Source organism: Choloepus didactylus, chromosome 17 (assembly GCF_015220235.1).
Source record: "Choloepus didactylus isolate mChoDid1 chromosome 17, mChoDid1.pri, whole genome shotgun sequence".
Taxonomy (NCBI): Eukaryota; Metazoa; Chordata; class Mammalia; order Pilosa; family Megalonychidae; genus Choloepus; species Choloepus didactylus.
In genome coordinates this window covers 40,728,497-40,742,158 of record NC_051323.1, presented here as the reverse complement: position 1 = coordinate 40,742,158, position 13,662 = coordinate 40,728,497, and the positions used below count along the sequence as shown (strand labels likewise).

General features: G+C 37.7%; 1 pseudogene; it reads left to right on the top strand.

The window, feature by feature from the left end:
* The first annotated feature begins 5,137 nt into the window (after nt 1-5,137).
* Nucleotides 5,138-5,715, top strand: LOC119512648 (annotated as a pseudogene).
* The last annotated feature ends 7,947 nt before the right edge of the window (nt 5,716-13,662 follow it).

Genomic DNA, 13,662 nt, shown 5'->3' with positions numbered 1-13,662 from the left:
AAAAGGAATTGCATTCTCCTAAAAATAATTTGGGAAATTTCATCACATTATGGTTCCTTAGTATAATGTATAGTATCTCTCAATGTGGTACCTTAAGTTATATTTGTATGTAGAATCTGGAGGAAAAAGAACCATTTAGAACCTGGATTTGTCACTTGCATCTGGAAAGACATTAGCATAGCCCTCAGATAGGTACAGCTGAGTCAACATGTTTTATCTGCATAACTATAATTGCATTTAATGGATGAAATCACTTGTTAATGAAATGCAAAGATCATTTGATACTAAAAATCCAAAGCCTAGCGCAGGTTTTATTTTGTTAAAGTCTTTTTTTTTTTTTTTTTAACTTATTTCCTTCCTTTCTTCCTCTTCTCTCCCCTCCCCTCCCCTCACCCTTCCCCTCTCCTTCTCTTCCCTCTCCTCTCCTGTCCTTTCCTCTCCCCCTCCTTCTTTATTCCTTTATTTCTTTCAGTAGTTTTCTGGAATGTAAGCAGAAATGATTATAATGATATAAACTTTTTTTTCTAGAAGAAATCAGGCTCTTGGAATTTTAAGTCTTTTGTCTTATGGAAAGTAACCATCAAAAGTAATTAAAGTTTCTAATGTCCTGAGAAAATACTTTCCAAAATATATGCCCTACTGTTTAGAGTTTATAATCTAAAATAGCTAATGAAAATGTAAACAGATAACTAGAGGATGCATGGAGACAGTGGTGAATCTTTAAACAATACAAGAATTGATAGGGATTTATCACTATGTTTAGTCATCATGAGAAGAGGAAAACAAAGGCTGGTGTTATCTCTGAGTTCAGCATGCCATTTTACTTTGATCAAATCCTCAAATCCTTCTGGGCCTCAGCTTCTTCATTAATAACATGTGGCAATTCGACTTGTCCTACATACCAAAGTTCCTGTTTGTGAAGATCAAATAAGAATGAATGGAAAAGGGTTTACAATATTACATGATATTGATATGAAATATAATATTTATCTGTTTCAACTGTGTCCTCTACTGCAATTACAAACTCTCTCAAGCTAAAACCACATCTTTGAATTTAAAAAATATAAATCTCTCAAAATGTATTAGTTTACTAGAGCTTCCATAAGAAAATACCATAAACTGTGCAGCTTAAAACAACAGAAATGGTTTCTCTCACAGTTTGGAGTCTAGAGTCTGAAGTCAAGAAATTAAGGTTTCAGCAGGGCCAGGCCCCCTCTGAAGCTCTAGGGAAGACTCCTTCCCTGCCTGTTCCTACTTTCTGGTGAATGCCAGTGATCCTTGGCATTCCTTGGCTTGTAGCTGTACCGCACCATTCCATGCCTTCATCTTCACATGGCCTCCTTCCCCTGTATGTGTCTGTGTGTCTCCAAATCTCCCTCTCCTTAAGTGGACACCAGTCATTGGATTTAGGACCTACCCTGATCCAGTATGGCCCCATCTTAACTTGATTGCATCTGCAGAGACCCCATTACCAAATAAGGTTACATTCATAGGAGGTACGAATTCAACCTATCTGTGAGGGGACACAATTCAAGCCACAACAATACCCACCAGAGAGGTTTGTGCCAATTAGGTGATGTATTTCAAAGTCTTATATGCTATAGGTGAGCATTCTCTTCATTATTATCTTAGTTATTGTTACTGATCAAGGGTTTACTTTATTAGATTTTTTTGTAATTTTTGCTACTTAATGATAAAGTTATCTCCCCGACAAGATTATCAAACACATTACAACCACCAGCTGGTTAATTTGACTATATAGATAATCACTTTCATTGTATGTGTGACAATATGATTATAACTTTAAATGTTTAAGATTATGAATTCATTTCGAAGATGATTAACACTGAAAGGAAGAAGGAAGGAAGGAAGGAAGGAAGGAAGGAAGAAAAAACATCATTAAGTCTGATATACTACTAATTAGGTGCCTTGGTTGAAAGGTTTAAATCATCAGGCTCCAGTATGAAGCATGTGTTCCAGTTTGCTAATGCTGCTGTTTTGCAAAATACCATAAATGGTTGGCTTTTATAAAGGTGGTTTATTTGGTTACAAAGTTACAGTCTTAAGGCCATGAAGTGTCCAACGTAAGGCATCAGCCACAGGGTACCTTCACTGGAGAAAGGCCATCAGCATCCGGAAAATCTCTGTTAGCTGGGAAGGCATGTGGCTGGCATCTGCTTGCTCCCAGGTTGTGATTCAAAATGGCATTCTCCAAAATGTCAGCGTCAGCTTTCAACAGCCGTCTTCAAAATGTCTCGCTAAGCTGCAGCCAACGTCAGGAGTTCACAACTCCAAGCATCTCTGAACTAAGCCAGCTAGCGTCAGGGTCTCGGCCAGCATTTTTAAAGGACTCCAGTGATTAAATCAAGACCCACACTGAATGGGTGGGGCCACATTTCATGGAAATAATTCATTCAGTTATCACCTACAGTTGGGTGGGTCACAACTCCATGGAAACAACTTAATCCAAAGATTCCAACCTAATCAACACTAATACATCTGCCCACATAAGACTGAATCAAAGAACATGGTGTTTTGGGGACCTACTACATCCAAACTGGCACAGTATGTTTAACTAAAATCATGATTAGAATGACTAATCAACTTCTATTCTTAATTTAAGAAGTAGCTTTTTATTAGAAGGTTTACTCATACATACTACTTCCTAACATACTGAATAAACTTTTAAAAAAATACATTTACAAAGAAAACCCCTCCTGTATAATTTGATAAAATTCCCACTGATTCTTAAATATTAGTAATTATTACCTAATATAAATGTGGTCTTAACTTCAGATTTAATCATAATGATCTATTGTAATTCTTAGTGTGATGCATCCAGAAAGATTCTTTGTTCTAGAACTTTTGGATCACTTGATACTGTCAGACCTTATAGCTTTTTATGTTTATCTGCAATGGTATTCAAAGATAAGGGATATCTATCATTATCCAAAATGAAGAATCAATATAGTCCTTCTGGCTTAGGCTATAAAGAAACAAAACCAATCAGAGATATCCTCATTGTAGATGTTAATCTTATCTATTAGTGTTTGATTAAATGACAGGGTACTATGACCTAGCCAAGTTGACATATAACATTATCCATCACAGGTGCATTTCTGCACTTCTATCTTCAGGATGCTATAAGCCTAAGACCTGGCTAAACTCACACAGCTATCATCCATTCCATACAGAAGAAAGGGGAAAACAACCATGTAGCAACATCGTGCCACAAGGAGTAGGAAAACATTGTGTCTTATTTTATCTAAACCCAAACTTAACCCTACGCTAAACATTTGTGGCAGAAAGAGGAGCCAGAATCCTGATATTCAGAAAGATATGGCCATTTCCTGACAGTGGTTTTTAATAACTGACAATAATTTGACTGGGGGCCTTGTGTTATTTATTTCTGATAACTTTCTGCTCTAGCTAACATTGTCCATGTTAGTAAAATGAACTTGCACAGTTCTTATGGTTTGAAAAACTAAACTGCATTATTAAAAAAAAAGATCCCAGCATCAATTTCCTACCAGTAATAGTAAATATATTAAATGATCTTTTATATCATAAAGGGATTTTATCTGACAAAGCAGATTTTGTTTCTTTTGTGTTCTTTATCTCTCTTTTTCAAACAGGCCATGATACCAGGTCGGGATGCGTTGCTGAAATGCAGTTTGTGAAAGAGGAAGAACATATGCCCTGGACCAAACATGGAGTATGGGCAGGTTAGGGAGGTCAGATTTTTCTGAACCCGTTCCCTTGCAGTCTCCCAGCAGAGATTCCTGGAGAACAGCCAAGATAGAATCAATGCTGAAATGCTCTGCTAACCCATCTGGAAGAACTCGTTTGTTTTGCCAAACACAGCCAAAGAACTCTGCAAGGTAAAGCCTGTTTTCCTGTAGCGGTGAAGATTTCCCCAAGGTGAAGTCTGCAGCAGGCAGCACAGATGTTACTATCGTGGCATATCAGGCCAACAGGAAGACATGTGGCTAGATGAAATGGACCACAATATGAGCAGAGTGGAGTCTGGGGAAGTCAGTGCACCGGCGGCGCGCCTCCTTCCTGAGGACCCTGATCTCAGGTTAAGCACAGAGGCCGAGCAGATGAGAAAGCTCAGCAGATAAGGATTCTTTCTAATAGCTTAGTTTTTCCCTCTATTATATTCAGGGAGATTCTGTGGAAACATCATAATGCTAAGAATAATGCCCCAAATTAACTTTTATTGAGCGCATATGTGCTGATTTATATAGACTATTTCTTTTAACTCTCACAAATTGTGAATAGGAACTATTATTATTATTTCATTTAATAGATGTGCAAACTGAGGCTTAGAGAAGTTATATAAGTTACCTAAGTTTACACACTACTAGGAAATGGTGGAATTTGAAATCAAATACAATTAGTTTCTAGAGCCTTATTTTATTTGCCCTCCTCTTACTTTTACTTGGTAAGAAAAAAAATCATTGCCATCTTATGCATCATTTTTCTATGACACTTTGGTAACAAGTGTGTCTTTTTGATGCCAAGAACCAACATCCATATGATCTCTACTCACTCCCCTCCCCACCAGATGTTTTGGGGTTATGGAAACCTTGATTCACTCTCTAAGAGGCAGCCATCTTCTTCGAACTGTAAATGTGTGCTAGCTCAAGTCAGATTTCCTTGATTGTGCTAACTCAGAGTCAAGTCCTAGGCTTCTCCTCAGGCCTCCAATTCACCATCAGGATTCCACATGTCCTTGTCTTCTTTATAGCCTAAGGCAGAAGGACTATATTGATTCTTCATTTTGGTCAACAGGTGAATTTTCTCACTCAATTGAAAGCATCTGAAAATAGTGTTAGATAATTCAAACTTTCCAATCCCAGAGATGCACCAAATTCCCGTATATATGGATTTCTTGCATATGCTTTTATTGTTTTCTCTCAGGGAGAAAGTAGAAACACAGTTGCTTGCCAAAATTAGAGGATCCTCATAGAGGCAGGAGGCATTATAACTGCAGATTGAAATATCTAGAAGGAGCCTAAGATATCAACTAATTCAAAGCATGCCATCCACAGGAATGGGAGGCATTTCCCAATTAGTATCTGAATTGCTTGAGTGTTATTTTTTAAAAATACACATTCCGGCGGCTGTCACTGACGTTGTTCCAGGCTTGCCGAGGCTTGGACAGTTTGTAGCTGCACGTCGCTTTCTGGTAGAGACGTGGGTTGGTGGCCGCGGCCTCTGGGCTGGGATGAACGGCGCTCCCGTTGGAGGCAGGGGAGCCGAGCCGGAGCCATGGCCAGTACAGTGGTAGCAGTTGGACTAACCATTGCAGCTGCAGGATTTGCAGGCTGTTATGTTTTGCAAGCCATGAAGCATGTGGAACCTCAAGCGAAACAAGTTTTTCAAAGTCTTCCAAAATCTGCCTTCAGTGGTGGCTATTACAGAGGTGGGTTTGAGCCCAAAATGACAAAATGGGAAGCAGCATTAATACTAGGTGTAAACCCAACTGCGAATAAAGGAAAAATAAGATGCTCATCGACGAATTATGCTCTTAAATCACCCAGACAAGGGAGGATCTCCTTATTTAGCAGCCAAAATCAATGAAGCTAAAGATTTACTAGAAGGTCAAGCTAAAAAATGAAGTAAATGTATGATAAAAATTTTAAGTTCATGTTAATGTATATGATTACCAACTTTTTATAATAAAATGCCTCAAAGCTATAATTCTAAGAAATGGTTTAGCATGAAGCCTTCTTATAATTTAAATTTGAGAATCTTAAATCAGATTACAGACTATTTTAGGATATTACTATTTATGAATAAGTATACTTATACCATTTGAATAGAAATATTATTCATCAGTCATGTAGCTAATAATGTGGTACCTATGTGTACCAGGCGTTTCTCAGGGCAAAGTGAACATGACGGTCCCAGCACTCAAGAAGCTCCATGTCTAATGGGAGGCTGATAAACAGGTAATTAAAATGCAGTGATGTTATGATGGAATTAGCACAAACTTATTTCATACTTTAAAAACTACAATATTATAAAAAGAAATTTGAGAGTACAGGCCCTGTGTTTCATCAAGAAAGTACTTACATTGTGTTCAACTAGTCCCTTGACTGTTTATAAATTCCTCAATTGGTTATTTTTTTGACAGTTTTGCAGTTGTTGTGACCATGCTTAAACACTACTAGAGAAACTGAAAATGCCCTCAGTATCAAAATATTATAAGATGAATATATTTTACCACCTACCATCTAAACTTCCTTAAATCATCTTAAGAGTTCTTTATTAATGGAGAACACAAGAAATTTCAAGGTAAAAGTAGGCAGAAAGAATCATTTGGTGTTGGTATGTGGTTAGAGGAATTTGAAGTATGGTATACGTGCTGTTTTATTTTTCATCCTGTTCCCATTTAAAATCTTTCTGATCAAGTCTGTTCATTGTGATTTAGAGTATGATAAAGCATCATCCTAAGACAAAAAAAAAAAAAAAAATACACATTCCCCCCACCTTGTTGGTTATTGAATCATGTGTCCCACAAAAGACATGTTCAGCTCCCAACCCCTGGTCCTCTGTATGTAAACCCATTTGCATATAGGACCTTTGAAGATGTTATTAGTTAGAATGTGCCCAAAGTGAATGGAGAGTTGGGTCTTAACCCAATATGACTGAAGTCCTTATAAATAAAGGAAATTGGACAATGGAGGAAAAGCCAAAGGGAGCAGTCAGAAGCTGGAAGTCAACAGAACCCTGAAAAGAAAGGAGAAGATGCCACCATGTGCATTGCCATGTGAGAAAAAGCCAACCCCAGAGATTGCCAGTCAGCCAGAAGATACCCAGCCTCAGGAGGAAGCAAACCTTCTAGGCTCTGAAACAGTGAGCCAGTAAATTCGTGGTGTTAAGCCAAACCATTATATGTTTGTTTTAGGAGCTAGGAAACAAACACCCCCACCCACCCCCACAAATTCTTCTATTATGCCTAGGATTGTATTGTCTCCTTCAGCCTCACACTGAAACTCATCTGAAATTTACTGACAAACTGGGTCATCCTTACTAAGAAGGTTGCGACGTATACTATTAGTGTTTTATTGCAATGAAGGAGACAGGATACTATCTCAAAAGTGTCTAGTAAGAGGAATGGAGCCCATACATTCCAGGTCGAACAATAGAGGGAATTTAATAAGGGGAATTAATTTATAAGGGTGCTGGGAAAACTGAAAGCCAAGAATGGGAAGGTGAAGTAATCCAGGAATTAGGAATGGCAGGGGAATAGGGAGAATTAGAGCCTAGGATGGGAGTCACCAAGAGGGAACTGGAACCATGCACCACAGAGGGGAAGTAATTCCCTGTGACACGTCCTCCCCCATCCTCCAATCTCTTGCCAGTCTCCCATTGATTGATGTATCCAGACATTGGTTGGCAAGTGAACCTGGAAATTTTAGTTTCCCAGTACCTACAATATAGGGCAAGAAGCAAGGAACATAGATAAGGGAACATTGCAAATGACCAGCAGGGTTGGAGCCACTGTTTTAATCCATTCACCAATTTGTATACAGGACTGCTTCTATATCTCCAAATAAACAAAACTGCTTAACTTCTCCTAATTAAAAATTTCATAGTTTCATTCTCAAAAGGGGGGGAAGCTATTTCTCTTATTTAAAATTGAATTATCTTTGATATTCTTAATTCATTTTTGGTAGACTACCATGGATGATTATACCACATGTAGAACTTTTGGCATCATTGTATATTTTTAAATATAAGAATGTATTTGCCATACTTATTTAAGTATTGACCTTTGATGGTCAAAAGTTCAATATTTTATTTCAATGTTTAAATTCTTATGTATGTCATCATCTTAACATAATAATTATTTTATGCTCAACTTGGGCTTTTATAAAAAATCATCTACTATTATCTAAGAATATTACCTTTGTTTTCTTACCTTTTCTTAAAGTCCATGTTAGGGCATGCCTCTTCCTCCAGCCAAATATGTCAAAATTCAAGAATCTGCATTTCAGTATTTTGAATGAAGGCCTATTAAAATAGAGGAAAATGTTAGGTTAAGCTTTTGGAGGGGATTGCATTTCTTTAATGAGTTACTGAATAACTTCAAAAGTACAATTGTAATATGTAATACTACTATCAAAGAGTGTATGTGATTTCTCTTGTGGGCCAGTTCACAAGCTCTCAGCCCATCTTTCATGTCAGCAGGTCCTGGGGCAGCCGTCTGCAGGCAGGTGGAATAGGCACCAGCCTGCCTCAGCAACAGGCCTTCCTTCCTGGGGCTTCTCTGATGCTGAAAGAGGGAGCCTTAACGAATCTTGAGCACTCACACATGCACAACCAAACTGTAGGGAGTCAATACCCCACCAGGGAAACTGGAACCAATGGGAGTCAGAAGCCAGTGGATAAATGTTCTCTTCCAATCCTGAGATAAACCATACTGAGGCACCTTCTACACAGCTCTCAGAAGGTTCCAGCAGAATTGAGCACCAGTTGCCCTTAGTGGTGACTAATCTAAGAATGCCCTCTTGCTTAGCTTTCCCTCCTCTTCCCAAGAATCACATTCCCAAATAAACTCAAATTCTTGTCTCAAGCTCTGCTCTTTGGGGGAACCCTGGTTAAGACAAATAGAAAATGAAATTTTAAAAATTTTGTTATATATTTTAGTATATATTTTTATCATAATCTTCATTTTCTTTATCAAAATTACCAAAGACAATTATAAAAATATTTATGTGGACCTTGTACTTTTGAAAGCATTCAAAGAATCTATGTATTATTCTGAAGCCATAATTTATTTAAGGGGATTAACATTTCTTTCTTTTATAGGAAAAGATATTAATATACTGAAGAATTCAGTGATTTGCCCCAAATTTCCCCCATTCAGCATCCATAGAATGGAGTAAGATTTCAGTCTGCTTATGTAGGATTTTTTTTATGCAGCTGTAAACAATCAACTATGCATCTCTTCCCTTAAGTAAATGATACTGACACTTTACTAAATGCAGCTTTAAATGATAGAGTGGAATCACCAAGGCCTTTTGGGAAACTAAAGTGGCACACTAATTATCCTGGCATACAGCAATCATCAGTGAGCCACTTCTCTATTAGTAGAAGTCATAAGGTGAGAAAAAAGCTACAAAAAACACTTGATAGTAGAATTTTTAATCCTACACATAGCCTTCAAGTCTATACTGAGTGGGAAATATTGCTGGTTAGGTCATCAGTTATTTCAGTCTTATCAATCATTTGGGAAATATTCACCCTCATGAGAAAGCTCCAAAGGTCTCTGTGAGTCAGATCTTGAAAATATGATGTTTTCATTAGAAGGAGAGAAAATACTGAGATCCTGAGAAGATGTGTCATGCCCAAATAGAAACCCAAGGCATTTGATTCTCAGCAACTAAAAATATCTTACCATGGGAATCTTCATCTGCTTAAAAATGAAAAAAGCAACTTAACACAATGAATCCTTAGTGCATAATATATCTTGGTGTAGCACTCTACTCTCTGAATTTCTTTTTGTATTCTCCTTACTATTCAGTTCAGTCTCATCTCTCTCTTTCCACCATTTTGGTTTGTCTCTTTCATCTTGGAATCAGCCTCTCTTTTGTTTAAAACCTCATTATTTCATTCTTATAGACCAAAAAGTTCACAAATGTTTCATCTGCGTTGGTATCTGAGTTATTAGAATGTATTAGAAATTAGATCTTTCTGGGGATCTAATTTAGTACTTGTACTCTTTATCATCGTGTGTTGCACATCAGAGAAAAGGAAGCTAAAGTGGCTGTGGTGGATTGAATCACGTCTCCTACAAAAGACATGTTAGATCCTAACCCCTGGTCTTCTGTGTGTGAACCCATTTGTAAAAAGGACCTTTGAAGATGTTATTAGTTAAGGTGTGCCCAAACTGAATGAGTGTGGGCCTTAATCTAATATGGCTGAAGTCCTTATAAACAAAGGAAATTGGATATAAAACATGGACGAGAAAGGAGGAGCCAGGGGGAACAGCCAGAGGTCAATGGGACTGAACCGAAGAGAAAGGAGAAGACATTAACATGTGGATTGCCATGTGACGTGAAAGGACCAAGGACCAAGGGTCAGTCTCAGAAAGCCACAGTCTCCTGGGGAAAAGCATTGCCTTACTGATCCCTCAATTTTGGATTTCTCTAGTCTCAAACCCATGAGGCAATAAATCCCATTGTTTAATACAACCCATTGTGCACTATTTCTTTTAGTATCCAAGAAGCTGAAACAGTGGCCTTATGTTATAATAAACAACATTCTTAAACGTAATGTGGGATGATTTTATGAATTCCATCATATAACTTGAAGTTTCAAATACTAAATTTTACAGAACTTTTGACTATGTGGAGAATATCAATTTCCTTGGTTTTCTTTTAAACCCACGATCAGTTTTATTTAGGTTCCATGATTTGATAGATTTGCTTGAGACATCACTTAATTTCTGGAGACAGAAGTTGTTTGCAAACAGTGGACTTGCTAATGAAAGTATTATGGAACTGGCTTGGATAAATCAACTGTTTCTCTCTATATATCTTGTTTAGTAAATCAAATACTGCCTTACTCCAACTCTACTCATATATAGTGTATACTTAAAGAGGTATATTCTAATACAGGGGTCAGCACACTACAGTCCCAGTGTCAAATATGGCATACTGCCTGTCTTTGAAAATAAAGTTTTATTGGAACACAGCCACTACATGTATTTTCTATGGATGTTTCACATCACAATGGCAGAGTTGAGTACTCATGAAAGAGACTACATGGCCCACAAAAACAGAAATATTTACTAATTGGCACTCTATAGAAAATGTTTGCAAACATCTGCTCTAATATTTTGACTTAAGTGACACTCTACACCTCAAGGTAATCTTTAAAACTGATTTCTTTCTTTACTTTACTTCCCTTTACCATTACATGATAAATCCATGGCAAAGAGGAGAAGGAATCTATAGTCATTGCAAGTGCATTGTGCTTGGCGTACTGGCTCAGTAACACTCTTTTCTTTATGCCTAGTTGTTGCTTTTAATTTGTTTTGTTTCATGGAGCAAATACTTCATGAATGAGTTTGGGATTAAAACCTCTATAATAGGTAGGATATGTTAAGACAGTCAGCAGGTTGCCATGTTGTTTTAAGATTTAAATGAAGGCAAATAAAAAGGTATGCTGCCAGGGCAGGGATCAAAAAGTGACCAATGTCCTGGGTTTTTACGAGCAGATGCTGAACTCTCAGCATCAACAGTGCACTGATGGCAGAATCTTGGCCAGGGAGGCTGGTGGCTGTTCCTGGTGGCTGGGTCAATTAGCTTTGGGATGGTTCCAAGGAGCAGATGAAAATATATGGGCTGAGACCTTTATTTCTGAGGATTAATTTGTAAATCACTTTGGTACACCTCTCTGTTATGCTGCCTTAGAAGAAAAGATTTCACACGTATATGAACATCAAGTCTATTTGACCTGGTTCTGAGGGAATGTATTTCCAACAGAGCAAGATAGTTCTGTTGGTGGCCACAACCGGCTAGTATTTCAGGACAAAGGAGCTTTCTTAACTTCTGGCCAAGGGTATTCTTAGAACATAGGATTTAGAGTGGAAGGGATGCTCATGTTTATTTCAACATTTTCCTTGTAAAGATTGGAAAACGGAGTCCCAGAGAAGTCAAGTAACTTGCCTAAAGCAGCACAAGCTATTAGTGTGAAAGCCAGAATTAAGACCAAATTTGTCTCAGTTTTTAGTTCACATACTTTCCTACATTATACTGCCATCCACATATGTCCACCATTGTTCTGATAATCTCATCTATTTTTAATATTGTTGAACTAGAAATAATGTGTTTGATATTAAATTAATGTTTTAAAAATGTTTTGTAGAGAGTAAATGTCTGTTAGTTTAGTAGGAATTTAGCCACATTATGTAAGGTTTAGTTTCATATTTGCACAAAGTAAGCAATCACAATTGTGTTTTCTATTTAGAAGAAACTGGAACACCGGAATACCCCTTTTAAAAACTTTCCTCTTACTATATTTACCTTGATATCTTATTTTCACTCTTAGCAAATCATCTTTCTTATGAACATCCCTAAGAAAGGTAAAATATTAAGTCACTTATTCCTTATGTGTTTCCAGATTACATTACAATGACTTGGAGAACAAAAGTTTAGGAGGCAAAAGAAACACCTGATGGAAAAGAAAGATAAAGTGCATGGGGATGAGAAATTGGAAAGAGCACTAAAGATAAAATTTATATGTTCAATGGGATCTTAAAAATCTTTTACTAGTCCTATGTGGTGCTTGAAGCCAGTTTGCAATAATTCAAACTTTTCCAGTGACAGGAGCTGCCTACTTCTTGAGGAAGTTTATACCACCTAGGAGAACGTGGACAATTATTTTAGACAATTAGCTTTATACTGAACTGAAATTTGTCTCTCTGCAGTTATTTCCATTGGTTTTTATTTCCTCTTACACTTGACATGCTTCCTAATATTATAAGGGATGCTCTGACCATAACATGCCTCCTTTAATGTAGATGAAATATCCTCACTTCCTTCAGGGAAGATGACACATTTCTCTTCCATGATGGGTCATTGCTAAGAGGTGGAGCCCAGAACAAATCCTCACAGTTTTGGCTAGTATTAACTTTTCAAAAGTCAGACTCAGGTCAACAAGAAACTGGATTCTTTTTTTTTTTTTTTTTTTTTAATTCAAGGGAGGGAGACTCAAAGAAAGCAGTACTGGCTTCAAAGCCTTGTGCTGAAAAGGGGATTGGGTCAATAATGAGGCTTCTGTGTACTTTTAAAAAATCAGACCAAACAAGGGAATGTAGATAGACATAAACTTGCAAAGGTGCCAATTGGGAACCCAGAAAAGAAGATTTAGGATTCCTTCCATTGAGCAAAATGTAGGATAGAAATTAGAACCTAGAAGAGAAACTCCAGAAAATCTGCATAGATCTCTAAACCTCAGAATTCCTAGGACTAGCCTTTCAACCTTTGGCCTATTTGAGAATATCATCAGTGTACCACTCTGTACTCACCCCTCCAGCCTTTTAGCATATACTAGCCATGGTCAGCAAGGAAAAACCCTTAGGTGACTGCTTTTTGTATTAGATGACCTGTGAAATGTCCTTACCCACTACAGAACAGGAAGAGTTCTGATCAGGCCTCATATCTGAGTATGCAAAGTACTTAGCATCATGAAAACTAACCCACTGTTCTAGTTTGCTAATGCTGCCAGAATGCAAAATACCAGAGATGGATTGGCTTTTATAAAAGGGGGTTTATTTGGTTACACAGTCACTCTTAAGGCCATAAAGTGTCCAGGTGACACATCAGCAATCGGGTACCTTCACTGGAGGATGGCCAATGGCATCCGGAAATCCCCTGTTAGCTAGGAAGGCACATGGCTGGCATCTGCTCCAAAGTTCTGGTTTCAAAATGGCTTTCTCCCAGGATGTTCCTCTCTAAGCTGCAGTTATTCAAAAATGTCACTCTTAGTTGCACTTAGGATGTTTGTTCTCTCTCAGCTTCTCTGGAGCAAGAGTCTGCTTTCAACGGCCGTCTTCAAACTGTCTCTCATCTGCAGCTCTTGTGCTTTCTTCAAAGTGTTCCTCTTGTCTTCAGCTCCTCTTCAAAAATTCACTCTCAG